Below are 16734 nucleotides of genomic sequence, written 5' to 3'. Positions count from 1 at the left end.
GAAAGAGGAACATTCCTCCATTGTTGGTGGGATTGCAAGCTTGTACAACCACTCTGGAAATCAGTCTGGTGGTTCCTCAGAAAACTGGGCATAGTACTACCGGAGAATCCCACAATACCTCTCCTGGGCATATATCCAGAAGATGTTCCAACCGGTAAGAAGAATACATGCTCCACTATGTTCATAGCAGCCTTATTTATAATAGCCAGAAGCTGGAAAGAACCCAGATGCCCCTCAACAGAGGAATGGATACAAAAAATGTGGTACATTACAGAATGGAGTACTACTCAGCCAGCTATTTAAAAGAATGAATTTATGAAATTCCTAGGCAAATGGATGGACCTGGAGGGCATCATCCTGAGTGAGATAACCCAATCACAAAAGTANTCACACAATATGTACTCACTGATAAGTGGATATTAGCCCAGAAATTTAGAGAACCCAAGATATAAGATACAATTTGCTAAATGCATGAAACTCAAGAAGTACAAAGACCAAAGTGTGGACACTTTGCCTCTTCGTAGAATTGGGAACAAAACACCCATGGAAGGAGTTACAGAGACAAAGTTTGGAGCTGAGATGAAAAGATGGATTATCTAGAAACTGCCATATCCGGGGATCCATCCCATAATCAGCTTCCAAACGCTGACACCATTGCATACACTAGCAAGATTTTGCTAAAAGGACCCAGATATGGCTGTCTCTTGTAAGACTATGCCAGGGCCTGGCAAACACAGAAGTGGATGCTCACAGTCAGCTATTGGATGGATCACAGAGCCCCCAATAGAGGAACTAGGGAAAGTACTCAAGAAGCTGAAGGGATCTACAATCCTATAGGTGGAACAACAATATGAACTAACCANTACCACCCCCCTAGAGCTCGTGTCTCTAGCTGCATATGAATCAGAAGATGGCCTAGTCGGCCATCAGTGGAAAGAGAGGCCCATTGGTCGTGCAAACTTTATATGCCTCAGTACAGGGGAACGCCAGGGCCAAGAAGTGGGAGTGGGTGGGTAGGGGTGTGGGTGGGGGATCGTGTGGGGGACTTTTGGGATAACATTGGAAATGTAATTGAAATAAATACCCATTAAAAATATGGAAAAAATCCAAAGTCTTTAAAAAACAACATCTCTCAATTGTGGGCTTCAGATAAATAAAAAATAAATGCTTTCTATTTTCAAGAGGTTAAAACCAAGGTATAGTCATTCAACCAATGCAAAATTAAATTACAACAGTATAAATAACTAAATGTTCAATGTCTGGAATTTACTCCCAATCATCTGGGCTCCTCCAAGGACTTTGAGTCACTTCTCTGGCTCTTTCCTCTGTAACACACAGCTTGTCTTCAAGGCTCCAGCTGGCTCCACTTCACTGCTATTGCTGTTCTTGGTTGTCATCCCATGTTACTGGCATCTCCAAAAATGCTAGTGTCTTCTAATTCTACTGGACTGTATGCTTTCACCAATAACCCTTCATACGCTCACTTCATAGTTGCAATCCTCATCTTCTCTGCATGATGCTTAAGTCTTGGGACCTTAATGACCCTGAGTCTGCACCTTCCTCAATAGCCTCTCTTTTCCTTTCCCAGTTCCAAGCCTTGGTTGTTTTCCCATGATCCCTTCATGCCTTCAAAACAAGTACCACTGAGTGACCCTTTCAATACCAAGTTTGGCTGCCAGTCCAAGGTACATTGGTTGACTCTGTACCATAGCATCTGTGTACTCTCAGAAAACACTTTCCAAAAGATTTTACCTCAATAATGCTGGTCTCTTCTCAATCACTTTTGGTTTCTCAGCTCCAGCCAATCAACATAGAATTTTCCCATAAAACAAAAGTTTCATTTTAGCAGTTTTGATATCTTGTTTTTCACAGCTGATTCATCAGCCCAAGCTGATAGAATTTTGAATTAAGCTTCAGAACGATAGAAGCTTAATTCCAAATAACAAATGTTTCCAATAGAGTATTGAAACTTCCTCCTGAAACTTTACAAGAAGCCTCCATTTTCTACATTGCCCCCAACATTCTTACCTTCCAAACTCCTACTGAACAGCTCATCAAACATTGAACACTCGTCTTATTTGCACAAAGTTCCAAGGCCCTTCTACAATTCCCCCCTAAAACGAACAACATGATCAGTTCTGTGACCTCCATACCCCACTTCTTGTACCAACCTGTCTCAGCTAGGGTTTCTATGGCTACAGTAAAGCACCATGTCCAAAAGCAAGTTGGGAAAGAAGGAGTTTATTTAGCTAACAGTTCCATATTTTCCTTATTGAAAGAAGTCAGGACTGGAACTGGAATATGGCAAAAACCTGGAAGCAGGAACTTATGCAGAGACCATGGAGCAAGCTCCTTACTGGCTTGCAAATAATAGCTTGTTCACCTTGCCTTCTTATAGATCCCATCAACCCACAATGATATGAGACCTCCCATATCAATAACTGATTATGAAAATGTTTTATAGGATTGCCTGCAACCTAATCTTATAAAATAATTTTTTTCTCCCCCCATTTCCCTTCTCCCTTTTGCTCTGGCCCTGCTTGCTTTGTGGGTCCCTGCTCTCAGATGATTACTGAAATGATTATAGCTTTTGTCAGGTTGACCTAAAACTATTCAGAACAGGTATGTTAAAGAGGTTATAACCACAGATTCAAGAAAATCAGAAAAGAATTGTTCTTTAGATTGACAGCAGTAGATGTTATATGTTTGGCAGTAGAATAATTTAAATTATGATAATAAACTGTTAGACCTAAAATTCAAAAATCCATTCAAGGTTTAATAACAGCCATATTGTTAGAGAATTATGACAGTTATAGTACACATGAATGTTTCCTATTAATATCCTTTTGTATATATAATTTGCTCTTTTATCCAAAACAAAGTCATAAAAGGAAGATACATTGTAACAACCAATAATGAACATGTTGCTAGTCTGAAAAAAAATGAGGAAGAGTCTATATATAACTAGAAAGCTGGATATGTATGGCTCCTGATACTTGAATGACTTCGAGCAAAATATTTATAAAATACAAAACTTAAGAATACAACTAAATATGCTTTCCTGGTGCAAAGAAAATACAAAATAACTCCCAGGCTTGTTACTCTTCTACAAAGCACATCTTCACTCTCAAATTCCAATGTTCAATTCCTTTAAAATTGACAAACTGCTATTAGATACTATTGAGTTGAGGAGAGATGCTCTCTTCCTTCTCTGTGAAGCATGACCTTTCTGAATAGGTGCGGTTTTTACTTGATGCAATACAGTGGCTAATGAAGGGCTTTCCTGACTACCACTTTTTTTGTTGTGTTTTGTTTTCTGTTGTTTTTGTTTTAACCTATGGCATCCCATTCCGTTTTGAGACATTTGCTTTGTTTTTGTTCATTTATTTTTACAGCCCAACCTCAGTTTTTCCTCCCTCCTTGTATTAGTCCCTTCCCCCAACTCCTTTCTTTATCACTTCCCTATCCATTCTGTTTCTCTACAGAATGGAGGAGGCCTCCAATGGATATCAACCAGCTATAGAATATCAAATTGCAGTAAGACTAAGAGCCTCCTCTCGTATTAAGGTCAGACAAGGCAACCCAGTAGGAAGAAAGGTTCCCCAAAGAAGGCAACAGTGTCAGTGATATCCCTTCTCTGATTATTAGAAGTTCCACAAGAAGACCATGCTACACAACTGTAATATGTTTGTAGAGGGCCTAGGTCAGTCCCATGCAGGCTCCCTTATTGGCAGTTCAGTATCTGTGAGCCTCTATGAGTCCAGATTAGTTGATTCTGTGGCCTTTCATGTGGTATTCTTGACCTCTTCTTGCTCCTACAACTTTTTCTACCCTGCTTCAGAATGTTTAGCTGTGACCCTATGTATTTCTTTCCATCAGTTTCTGAGTGAAACATCTCTGAAGACTAGGAACCAATCTATGAGTATAACAGAATGTCATTAGGAATCATTTTACTGATGTTTTTTCCAGTCCTGTTTGGTTCTATTGTAGCTCTCTAGGCTATCTCGGGTCCTGGTCATCCAGGCAGTGTCAGAGGTCTGGCTTCTCTTCTGGCATGGCTCTCAAACTGGACCAGTTATTCATTGGCCTCTCTCTGTTCTTAAAATGTTACACTCATTAAACATCTTTACCTAAATTTTTTTACATGTCATTAGTTTTATATATATATATATATATATATATATATATATATATATATATATACACACACACAAAATATCTGTTTACCAATGAGAAGTTTTCATATTGGGTTACCTAGTCTAGCTTTAATATGAGAGATGTTGCCCTTGTCTTACTGTATCTTGTTTTGTAATGTTTGGCTGCTGTGTCTTGGATGTCTGCTACTTTCAGAAGAGAAAATGGAGTGGTTGTGGATATGGGGGAGAGAGGAAACATAGGAAGATCTGGGAGGACTAGAGTAGGGGAAAACTGTTTTGGGGATCTATTGTATGAAAGAAGAATATATTTTCAATAAAATTACATTTGATGAGAACAAATTTGGATACTAATGAGACGAATGTACTTGCTTATATTTACATAAAGAATTATATTGTGGCTAAATTTTGATCTTCAAGAGGTAGAACATCCTTAGTACTTAACAGAATTGATCAATATCTAGATTTCATAACTGTCCAAGCTAAGAACACACAGACCTGGAACAAAATGTCATTATAATTAATGCCATTTCAGAAACTGTAGAAAAGTTATACTAATTTCAAGCAAACACATATTGAATGAATTTTATGAAATTTAAGTCAGCAATTCAAGCTACAATTTCTAAAACCTATGAATCATAATATCATGCAATTCAAATGCATACTAATTTGGTACTTGCATGCTGATAAATGATGGTAGGAAAATATTTCGTCTTTATTGTTTTAATTAAACCCTCATCTTCCTGCAACATCAGAAACGTTTGTACATGCAGTAAAAGCCCTGCAATTCATACCATTCAGCAGTTTCAGATTGAGCTCAGACATTTTGGGCAAAGCATGCTGGCACTGCCATTGAAATGAGTGCAGAAAATGTGCCCATGTTGTACGCAAGAAGGCTGGATTTACACACCACAATGAAAAGAATGGAGAAGATTGTCAAGAAAAAAATTCAGATTCAGCATGCCTTAGATGTTGAATTTATTTTTGCTTACAGAATAGTCTGAAGTTTCTTAGTTGTCTCCCAATATTTGCAATCCCAACATTGAGTAAAGCAGTTTTGTATGGGAAGGTTTTGCAAAGCATATTGTGAATATTTGAAGGACTGCACTAATAGAACATTACATATATGTGCATTATGTGTGTATATGTGTATGTGTGTGTATATATATATGCATATATTAGAAGGGAGTTATGAGATTGTCCGATGTGATAGTTGCTGATATTCCAAACATGTCTGCCTGCAGGTTGGGGTGGCAAAAACTTTGGTAACTGTTTACCTCATGAAATAGGAAGACTCTACACTCCTGACTCAATGCTGAAAACCTGGAAGATTCCTATAAACTTTGTAGCATTGAATCTACATTTTTCTGGACTTTGAAACCCAGACCCTGAAGAGCAGGACCAGCAGAGGACTACAGTAGCAGCACTACACATATTGTCTTCATACCCAATATATGTGAGCTGCCTATTGCGATGTCCTACACATAGTTGGTGGGTTTCCTCCTGCCATACACACAGGCACATGTATATCTCTCAAATGATTCCATATTCATTCAGGTGCCAATCAACATACCATCCATTGCACACACAAAACCTGAACTATTTGGACCTCTAAGTGATGTTTGCTTCAGTTACAGGTTTTTTAAATTTTTTCTTGGCTTCTTCTCGTCAAAAGATTATACGCAATTTAAACAAAACAATGACAAGAAACCAGCATTTCTAAGAATGTCATAAATTTTGCTAGGTAGGCACGAGCAAATAATCTGTTCATCACAGATAGAGCTCTGACAACAGACTGAAGAAGTAATCCCAGCAAAGTCTGCCTAAGTGAGTCAATGAGTTTATTAAAATGACTTAAAAAAAGACATAGCTAAGACATGCAGAACAACTTTAAAAAGCTGAGCAAATTAAACACATCCTTTAGCAACTGTTGCCGCTTATATACCTTTGAAGGTGAATGTGTTTGGATATTTTAAATTTCATGAGCTTTCTGAGTCTTATATGTTTTGTTTTCTTGCAAATATTATGCAAATCTGCTTCAATTCAGGGAAAATGGCTACATAGAAAGGCTAACCTCTTTATATATTCCTTGGACAGAATTCTGTCCTTTACAGTTTCATTAACTTTTCCCTGAAATTTAAAATACATACATAAAATTGCATGTATTATAATAGTAGACATTGCATATAAGTTCTCTTTTATAATTGGTACCCAGATGAATAAATTGACTTGTCAGCAGCTAAGTCTCTCATCTACCTTCCCATACTATTCATTGAAGAATGATTATATCTTCATTTCTAATGCCCTGTGCTATTTTGTCTACTTTGAACTTGACATAAATAGAATTTTAGACTGGATCCTTTGCTGTGCCATGTTTTATCATCTCAACATATGATTTCTGGCATTAAACATACACTAATAGGCACCAGTATATATTCAGTCACATAATTCATCAAAGTATATATAGGTAACATGATTACGCTACAGCTACAATGCACTTGCTAGAAAATGATTGTTTGTCTTTTATATAAGAGTTTAAGAATTGTATATTTTTATGATGTCTGTGTATCGCTGGGTGTGTCTTCAAAGTAGAAACACTAAAAATATCTTTTTACTTTAATTTATCATTGTTGTGAGTTTCATAAACTTATCTCATGCACTTGTGAAGGTCAGGGGTCAACGTTTGGCAGTGTTTCTCCAATGTAGAAGTCTGTTGGTCCTAAAGATCATACTCAGGTAGAGATTCCTTTAATATGTAGTTTTTGCTAGCTGACCATCTTTTGAGCTCATGTGTACTTAATCATTAAATGAATCAGTGATTTTAATTTCTTTAAAACTTGAATTGTGTGAATAAATTACTAATTATGCTTAATTTATTTTGATGGAAGAAGAAAATAGGAGGCTTTTTACCCATATTAGTGTTACAAGATGTTAACTAGTTCATTTTAACTCAATTTTAAGACTGAAACACAATTTTTCTACAGTAGAACTCACAGTAAACCTAAAACACATTATAAGGTTAAGACAATTCACTCCATAGAATTTAGCACACATCTGATAGGCACATAAACTTCACTGTGGAGAAGGGAGGTTCTACATGTATCTGTATACATATAGAGGCCATATGTATATACATAAACTGGAATTACAAAGACTGTGCTATTCTCCTTACACAGAAGACACAATTTAAACATCTCTTTGTGTCTCACATAACAATATTTTTCTGTTGTCATTGTGGTGCTGGTTTTCTGTATCTAGAAGTTTCTACTTGATAATGGTGGCAGGAAAAGTTCCCAACTGAGGTAAAATACCTGGGAAACAATTTAGATTCATTTTGTCTAAGGATCTCAGGACTGTCAGCCTAGGACTGCTTGACTGTGCTGCTCCTGGATTTATGGTAGGGCAAAACTACTTGTGATGGTTTGTATATGCTTGGTTCAGGGAGTGACACTTTAGGAGGTGTGGCCATCTTATAGTAGGTGTGCAAATGTGTGCATGGGCTTTAAGACCCTTGTCCTAGCTGCCTGGAAGCCAGTCTTCTCCTAGAATAAGATGTAGAACTCTTAGCTTCTCCTGCACATGACTAGTGGGACACTGCCATGTTTCTGCCTTATTGATAAAAGACTGAACCTCTGAACCTGTAAACCAACCCCAACTAACTCCTGTCCTTATAAGAGCTGCCTTAGTCATGGTTAAAACCCTAACTAAGACACTTACCACACAATAGGCAGCAGAGACAGCAGAGACAGCGGGAAAGGATAGAGCAAGATATGATTCTGAAGAATATGTTACCAGGGACCTACTTCAGCCTCTAGGCTCCAGGGAAGGGACTAGGAGAGGAAGAGGAAAGTGAAACTGCAGTCCTGATGTAATATATGAGAGAAAAATAAACAAAAAGAAGACAATTAAAAAATATAAAAAACCTTTTTGATGGTGCTAGAGGTTAGTCCCCAGACTTCCCAATAACAGGCAAGGGCTCTACCACTGAATTACATCCCCAATCATTTCAGCTCAGCTCCACATCAGGACCTACCACCTGCTATTCATCCTTCCACCTGCCATTCATCCTACCCACTGTGATCAATGCCTTTAACACTTAAGACTAGAGGGATGAACATTGACGATGTAAACCAGCACAAAATGGTCTTGTACCTTTCATCACTGAACTGGTACCTGTGGTTCTTGTTCCTGTGGATTTGGACTGCTCTCAACTAAATTTCTCATCTTCAGGACTCTGTGGGCAGCTTTATTCTCTATAATGGATTCTATGAGCTTAAAAACCTAAAGTCAGGTGATATTCTCTCTCTCTCTCTCTCTCTCTCTCTCTCTCTCTCTCTCTCTCTCCCTCCCTCCCTCCCTCCCTCCCTCCTTCCCTCCCCTGACCAAGAGTTTTCTTGTAAGAATTAATCTCAATGTAAATTACTTAATAAAAATTCTGGAAAATAATCCTGTTTCAATATAGGTAATTACTGAGAAATCCACAGCAAGAATTTCTGGGAATGTTAAGATACCAGACACCATTCATTACAGATCCTCCTCCTTGTAGTGTGCTGGTCACCTAACATTGTTACTTTCATCTTGTATCTGAAGTTCTACCTCAAGTAAGATTTCAAGACTCTCAAACCCCATTCATGACTTCAAGAAGAGCACAAAGCACAGGGTAGAGTTGGTGACCTCAGGAAGGAATGTGAGTTGCCTTTGGAAGTTTTCAAGAGTGTCTTTCCTACGTTTGACCCTAGGCAGTAAAACAAAATTTTATTTCGTCTAACAGGAAAAAATGTGAAATTTTCATAAAACTTGAAGATAGCAAGTTTTAGTTCTTCACAATCAAGGGCAAGCCTCCCAGAACTGGTAAGATGTGAGGCTTTTAGAGCAAAAGTTTGTTATTCAGAACTGAACATGTCCATTCTAATGTATAGGCTCCTGTGGGAATACAAGGTTGACACTGACACACAAGTAAAAGTCTCACAGGTACTGCCTCATTGTCCTTTTTAAAGGTGGTTCACAGAACAATTTTGAGATAAGATACAACAGATACACATTATTGTACATAAAAAATATGCATAATATACATAAAAATATCCAAGAGTAGCTGATACACAAGATTCAAAGGTGAACAATGAACATAGTTTATCAAAAACAAAGAAAATATCTCAGTGATCAGGAAATTTTTTTCCAGTGCCATTGTTTAAGGTTTAAGCTTTTTTTTTTTTTTTTGTCCATTGGTCCAATCCTCTACGTTTCTGGCAGTTTGAGCCGGAGTTTGAACATGTCAGGCATTTGTTCTACTGCCAAACTGCATCCCTTGTTTTCACTAAGGCTTCCCCAAGGTTTGACTTCACAATTTCCCAAACATCATGTCCATCAGATGAGCAAATGAGAATCTTTCACCTTTCCAATTAATGCTGGACCAATTAAAATTTTCTCCTTTGCATTAAAAAAATCCATAAAATATACCCCATAACAATAATAATGCATACAAATGAAATTATTTCCAGACTGTGTTGCTTGGAGCTAGAATTATCTCCGTAACTAACTTAAACAATTGTGTTTACAAAAGTACAGTCTGTCAAAGCATGGAGAACTGCCAAAGGCGGAATTATTTTTTTACATTGATATTGTAGATCCCACAAGGGAAAAAAAAAAGACAAAGATTTGGTGATTTGTTCCTTCTAAACATTAAAATATAAAAAAACAATTAAAAAGCTAGTAAACTTCAGAAATATCTATTGTAGGCCTACAAATTTTCTCCACAGGTTTGTCAGTTATTGGAAGAGCTCACATCATTTCATTAAAGATAATTAAGCCACACTATGAACACACAATTACAAAGACTTGGAAACCTTTTTATATATCCGTTCTGCTCCAAAGTCAATTTGTCTCTGCTTTTCAGCATGCCAGGAAAAAAATTGCCCTACTTCTAGGATTAATGTAGAGCATCAACCTGAATTGAGCAGCTTCATTCACAAATCCTTCAACTTATATTAATCTAAAGCATCTCAACACTGGCAGAGGTGCAAAACTCCTGGGATGAAAAAAAAATAAAAGAAAACGAATCTTTATAGTTTCTGATATTGAAAATATTGCTGTCAGGCTCAGCTCTGGGAATACAAAATCTTTTCCTCCTTATTCATATGAACATTGAAAAGAATTCTCAAAATTCAGTCTCTTTGAATGTTTCATGAAGTCTAGGTTTCATGTGGAGCACAACTTATACATATAATAGGACTCATATATCTAACATCAAAATAAAATCTTCTTATAGAGTTTTTTACTCATCTAACTTATTGTTATATTAATCTTAATTCATCAAGATGTTGCTTTTTCACAAATCTGTAACAGTATTAATGATACTCTATTATGTTTGCTGACAGTAGCGTGTCATCGTCTGAAAGGCTCCACCCAGCAGATGACTCAGACAGATATAGACGCCCACAGCCAAACAGTAGATGGAGCTTGGGGACTCTTATGGAAGAATAGGAGGAAGAATTGCAGCCTGAAGAGGGCAGGAACTCCACAGGAAGACCAACAGACTCAACTATCCTGGATCATTGGGGCTCTAAGAGTCTGAAACACCACCCAAAACATACACAGGCTAGACCTAAGCCTCACTGCTCTTATGTGGCAGAAGTGCAGCTGAACCTTCATGTGGTTGCTGAACAACTGGAGCAGAGCTATCCCAAAAGCTGTTGTCTGTCTATGGGATATGTTCTTCTAGCAGGGCTGCTTTGTCTGGCTTAAGTGGGAGAGGAAGCACCTAGCCTTGCAGAGACTTGAAGTGTCACGATGGAAGAAATACCCAGGAAAGGGGCCCCACCCAGTCAGAAGATAGGGGAGGGGTAGGGCAAGAATTGTGGGAGGGGGTGACCAGGTTGGGGGCAGAGAGTGGGATGTAACATGAATAAGTAAAATAGATAAAATTAAATTTAAATAATACTGCCTCTATATAGATAAATATAATTGAACAATGTGAAGTCAAGTCTTTATCAAACACCTTTGATTAAAGCTTTCAATTTACTACTTCTCATGTATCACAGAGATTGTCAACTGAAACTTGAGTTTCATTTATATCTTGTAATCGCTGCTAAATATATTCCCTATAATTAAGAGCTAAATACTCTACCCAGCTTTCTCCCATACTTTGAGCACATCTCAAACAAATGCAGCCATTTTGTCTTCCTCACCACTATGAATGATGGATTAGGTTTCAAGATGGCTCCAGATGACAAGCACCATAGATATCAAAATTATTAGTGGATTCATCTTTAGAAGCATAAAGAACCAGCACATAAGCCACAGAGAAGTGAAGGAAAATGCCACTTCTCCAGATGAAAAGCTGCCAGAAGATATTCCACATGAAATAATATGAGATTCATGGGTTGGGTTGAGGAAAAACACTTCATGGTCCCAAGTCTAATAATTTTGACATAAAAGGGAAGCAGAAGAACTCAGAGGTAAAGCTGAACAGGGAGAGTTGGGATTTAATCCATCAAGACAGTGGCACTCAACTAGTTTCTGAAAGTAAAGATGTTTCAAAATATAATTTGATGCTATGCAGAAAGGAAAGGAAAAAAAGAAGGACAGTGTGCCATGTTCTACCCAAGAAGGGGCTTTGGGTTGCTAATTTAAAGAAAGTATGTTACTTTCATGCAGGGAGTTATTCCAGCTCATGAAAATCATGCGTCCCATGCAGTGGAGACACTATCTCATTTAAGGTGGAAGTGAAGCCTCAGAGCCCCTAACACTGGCTCTAAGAACTTGATTTATGAGTTTGCTAAGTCTATGTGACTATAAAAACACTTATGTGGTACTGAAGACTCCCAAGCAAGCAGGAGATGATCAGTAAGAACCCAAGTTAGAGTTTTTAATTTTAAGATACCTTGAGATTTGGGTTGAGATAAAAATTATAAGTGAAAAGACACCCAAGAGCTTGAGGTGACACACATTATGTCAAGTGGGAGGAATCCAAAGATAGTGAACCTTGATAAAATGGAGGGATAAGTTTTTTACTTAGGATATATTGAATACAATTATACTCTGAGGAAACATGAGCCTTGGAAAGGATGAAAGAGACAAAGGGCGAATTGAGGAAGCAAGGTGCCAAGGGGCTAGTGAGAAGAAATGTAATTAAAAACATGGATGCATAGATTAGCCATGGAACTAAGGATGAGTTTGTCCTCTGCATTCTTAAATACACTAAATCAGTTGGCTACATACAACTTCAAATCTCTGAAGGTATGTGTTCTGGTATTTTTTTCATGCTAGTGAAAGATTCCTGAGTAATACATGACAAAAACTTTCAATTTTCATGTATTGCAAATGAATTCCCTGAACTTTGGATGAAACAGACCTTTGTTTTAGGGTTGAAAAAGTGTGAATGGTCTAGTACTACCTGAGAAGAGATTATCTTGATTATTTAATTGATGTGGAAATGTATGTCACTGTGTGGCATACCATTTTCTTTGTGGGATCCTAGACTATACCAGTGGTCAACAAGAGCTGAGCAGAATCCATACATTCCTTCCTCTGCTTCTTGGTTATGTATCCTTTTTCACAATGACTTACCTTCCTGTCATCTTGAATTGGCAGATAGATGGGCTACACCCTGAAGCTGTGGGCAAGCATAAACTCATTCTCCAATAAGTAGCTTTTCTTGGGGCATTTTATGACAGCAATAGAAAAATAAGGTAAGGAAAACATATGTATGTGTTGCATTGTAGAAAACACTCTTCTACATGGATATGTAGGAAAGCAAAATTAAACAAATTTAACAAATAGTGCTTAAACTTCTTGACAAGAGATAAGATAAACTTTAAGTAAAAAGAAAATGTCAACAAGAGATTAGTGTATTTTAAAATATAATTTTATGATTATATTATTATAGACTTTAAATATTACTCAATAAATTATATTCAACATGCTTATATGCTTTCTTAAAAAAGTAAAATAAGAAGAAAAAAAAGCCAACAACAACTACAAAAAAAAAAAATCCTAAGAGGACCTTGTCTACAGGGTACACATAAAGATATTTGCTTCTCTCCATAAAGATTTTGTTTGTTTGTTTGTTTCAATCTACTTTCAATTAACAGTCAATAATGACTACAATTTATCAGTGCCCTCGAATTCTTACTGGTCTTGTTTGCCTGTAAATTGATTACTAATAATTTGTTTTTAAACAAACAGTTATTTTTCACATTATTTCTGAAGGAAAATAGATATTCTTTGTGCATTTTTAATCTTGATTCTTTACCTAAATGACTGAATAGAACTCCTATTCAATAACAAATATATAAGTATATAAGTGTTATCTACATGTGAGAATATATATACATACACACACACACACAAACACACACACACACACACACATATATATGAGTACATAAACACACACACACACGCACACACACATTCAAAGTAACCTCTATGGGCTATAGTAGCATGCTATAAATTTCCTGAAATTAATTTTGTATGTCTTAGAAACCTCTTTCTTTCTTTGAGAAGCAGTAGAATTAAAAGTATACTGAAATAGAGATAAAGCTTATGGTTTATTTATTATATTTTATTTAAAATACTAAAACTTTTCAAATGAATGAAAAATGTTTTGTTTGAATATGGTGATAAAAAGTTGTTTAAACTTGTGTCCTTTTATTTTCGGTATGCTTCTCTTCTTTTTATGAAAATAGGTTCTTTTCTCTTACACTGTAGGCTGATTATAGTTTCTCCACCTTCTACTTCTTCCAATTCCTCCCCACCTCTGCTCTCCTTTGCATATACTCTCTTTCTATCAAAAGAGCACAACAGGCTTCTAAGAGATAACAACCAAACATGACAAAACAAAATATAATAAAAATGATTCTCATGATTTTCTCTATGTCTATGATATGCCTCCTTTTCCTTTCTGATTTTATTACTTTAGATATTCTCTCTCTGCCTTTAGGTAGTTGAATAATGGTTCAATAATTTAGTTGATTTCTTCAAAGGATCAACTCTTCATTTTATTGATTCTTTGTTTTGCTCTTTGTTTCTATTCTATCAATTGCAGCCCTGAATTGATTTCTTGTCTTGTCTTCCTCTTGAATATGATTACTTCTTTTGTTGTAGAGCTTTCAGGTGTGCTGTTAATTTGCTAGATCTTTCTTTCCTATTTTCTTTTCTGTTTTTCATTTTCTTTTTTGTAGTCTCTTAGTATTTGAACTTTCCTGTTAGCACCATTTTTTTGTGTGTCCCATAAATTTGTATGCAGTATATTCATTTTATTCAATTCCAGAAACTCTTTTCTTCATTTCTTTATTGCTGTATTGAATCATTTTTTCATTCAGTAATGAATTCTTCAGTTTCCATTAGTTCATAAGCTTTCTACTATTTCTGCCATTGTTGGTATCGAGATAAGTAACAAAGAGGAAGGTATATTCTTTTGCATTTGGATAAAATATTTTGTAAATATGTGTTAGGGACATTTGGTTATACTATATGTTAGCTTCAACATTTCTCTGTTTAGTTCTTGTCTGGATGATCTGCCCATTGGTGACAAATGAAATATTGAAGTTTCCCACTATCAGGGTATGAAGGCCAATATGTGATATAAACTATAGTAGTGTTTCTTTTACAAACTTGGGTGCCCTTGTGTTTGAGGCATAGAAGGTAAATAATGAAATGTCAACTTGTTGGACTTTTTCCTTAGATGAATATGCTGTATTGTTTTTCCATCTCTTTTGATTAGTTTTGGTTTGAAGACTATTTCATTAGATATTAAAATGGCTGCCCCAGCTAGCTTCTTAGGTTCATTTCTCTGATATATTTTTGTCTAACCCTTCACCCAGAGGTAAAATCTATCCTTGATTTTGAGGTGTAATTCTTGAACACAATAGAAGGAGAGTTCCTGTTTTGACATTCATTCTGCTACTGTGTGTCTTTTTATAGGGTCATTGAGACCACTGATACTAACATATATTAATGACCTAGGATTATTGATTCCTGTTATTTTTGTTGTGTTTGTTGGTGGTGCTGCCATTTGTATGAATGTGTTTGTGCTGGGGGATGGGTAGGGCCAGAGAGTGGGCGGGCAGAATGCCTTCTTTTGATTTTGCTGCTCTGAGATTATTTATTCCCTATGTTTTCATAGATGTAGTTAACCATCTTAGGTTGGAGTTTTCTTTCTAGCACTTTCAGTACATTTCACTTTCAGTTCACTTTGTAGATACATAGTGTTTAATTTTGTCATTATTATGGAATAACTTATCTATGGTGATGTGACCTCTTGCTCATTCACTTATCTGGGTTGGCATCTCTGATGTCTTAGATGCTGTAGCACATCTGTGCAGGCCCTTCTGGTTTTTAGAGTCTTCATTGAGATGTCAAGTATAACTCTGAATGTTATTCCTCTATATGCTACTGGTCATTTTCCCTTGCTGCTTTTAACTTTTTTCCTTGTCCTGTTTGTTTAGCTTTTGGTTATTATGAAGTAAGGGTTCTTTATTTTCTGGTCTAATATATTTGGTGTTCCATATGCTTTTTGTACCTTTATAGGCATTTTTTTCTTTACCGTAGGAGATTTTTCTTCTATGATTTTGTGTGAAATATTTTTTGGGCTTTTGAGCTAGGATCCTTCTTCCTTTACATTTATTATGTTTATATTTATTCTTTTCATAGTGTCCCAGATTTCCCAGATGTTTTCTGTTGGGAGATTTTGTAGACTTAACATTATTTTAATTGAATCAATTTCTTATATCATGTCTTCAATACCTGACATTCTCTTTTCTGTTTCTGTTTCTGTTTTGTTTTTGTTTTTTTCTTTTAATGAAGCTTACCTCTTTAGTTCTTGTTTGAATCTAAATATCTAAATGTTCATTTCCATGACCACTTGGTTTGGGTTTACTTTATTGATCTTATTTCCAATTTCAAGTCTTGAATAATTTTACTTATATTCTCACAATGTGTTTTTCTAGATTACTTTAAAGGATTTATTCATTTCTTCTTTAAAGACCACTATTCATAAAGCCTGTTTTAACATCTATTTTCTTGTGTTTCTGCTATGTTGGAATATTCAGGACTTTCTGTAGTAGGATGTCTGAGGGCTAGTGGGGACATATTCCCCTGGCTGTTGTTAATTGTGTTTTTCATGCTGACATATCAGAATCTGGGTTTGGGATGATTAAACATCTAGGTGTTGATTTCTGGATTTGCCATTGTTGAGTGGGCACCTTTCTCCTTGGTTTCTGTTTTCTGTTTCCTTGGCCTTTTCAGGTTGTATGTTCATAAGGAATGCATGCTGGTGTTAGGGGCTCTGATATTGAAATGAGTTGGGGAAAGGAAAATTGGAGAAGAAAATCTGTGTGATTCACTGGGGATAGGGTCAGACAGGAAAGGGAAACAATAGCATGTTTTCTGCTACAGAGCTGGGTACAAGACTTGGGAGATTGGATATCATGAGCAATACAACTGGCGGTTATCATGTAGAAGAATGCGAATTNNNNCATTCCTATCTCCTTGTACCAAGGTCAAATCTAAGTGGATTAAGGAACTCCACATAAAACCAGAGACACTGAAACTTATAGAGGAGAAAGTAGGGAAAAGCCTC

This window comes from Mus caroli, chromosome 3 (genome assembly GCF_900094665.2).
Source record: "Mus caroli chromosome 3, CAROLI_EIJ_v1.1, whole genome shotgun sequence".
Lineage (NCBI taxonomy): Eukaryota > Metazoa > Chordata > Mammalia > Rodentia > Muridae > Mus > Mus caroli.
This window is presented reverse-complemented; position numbering follows the sequence as displayed.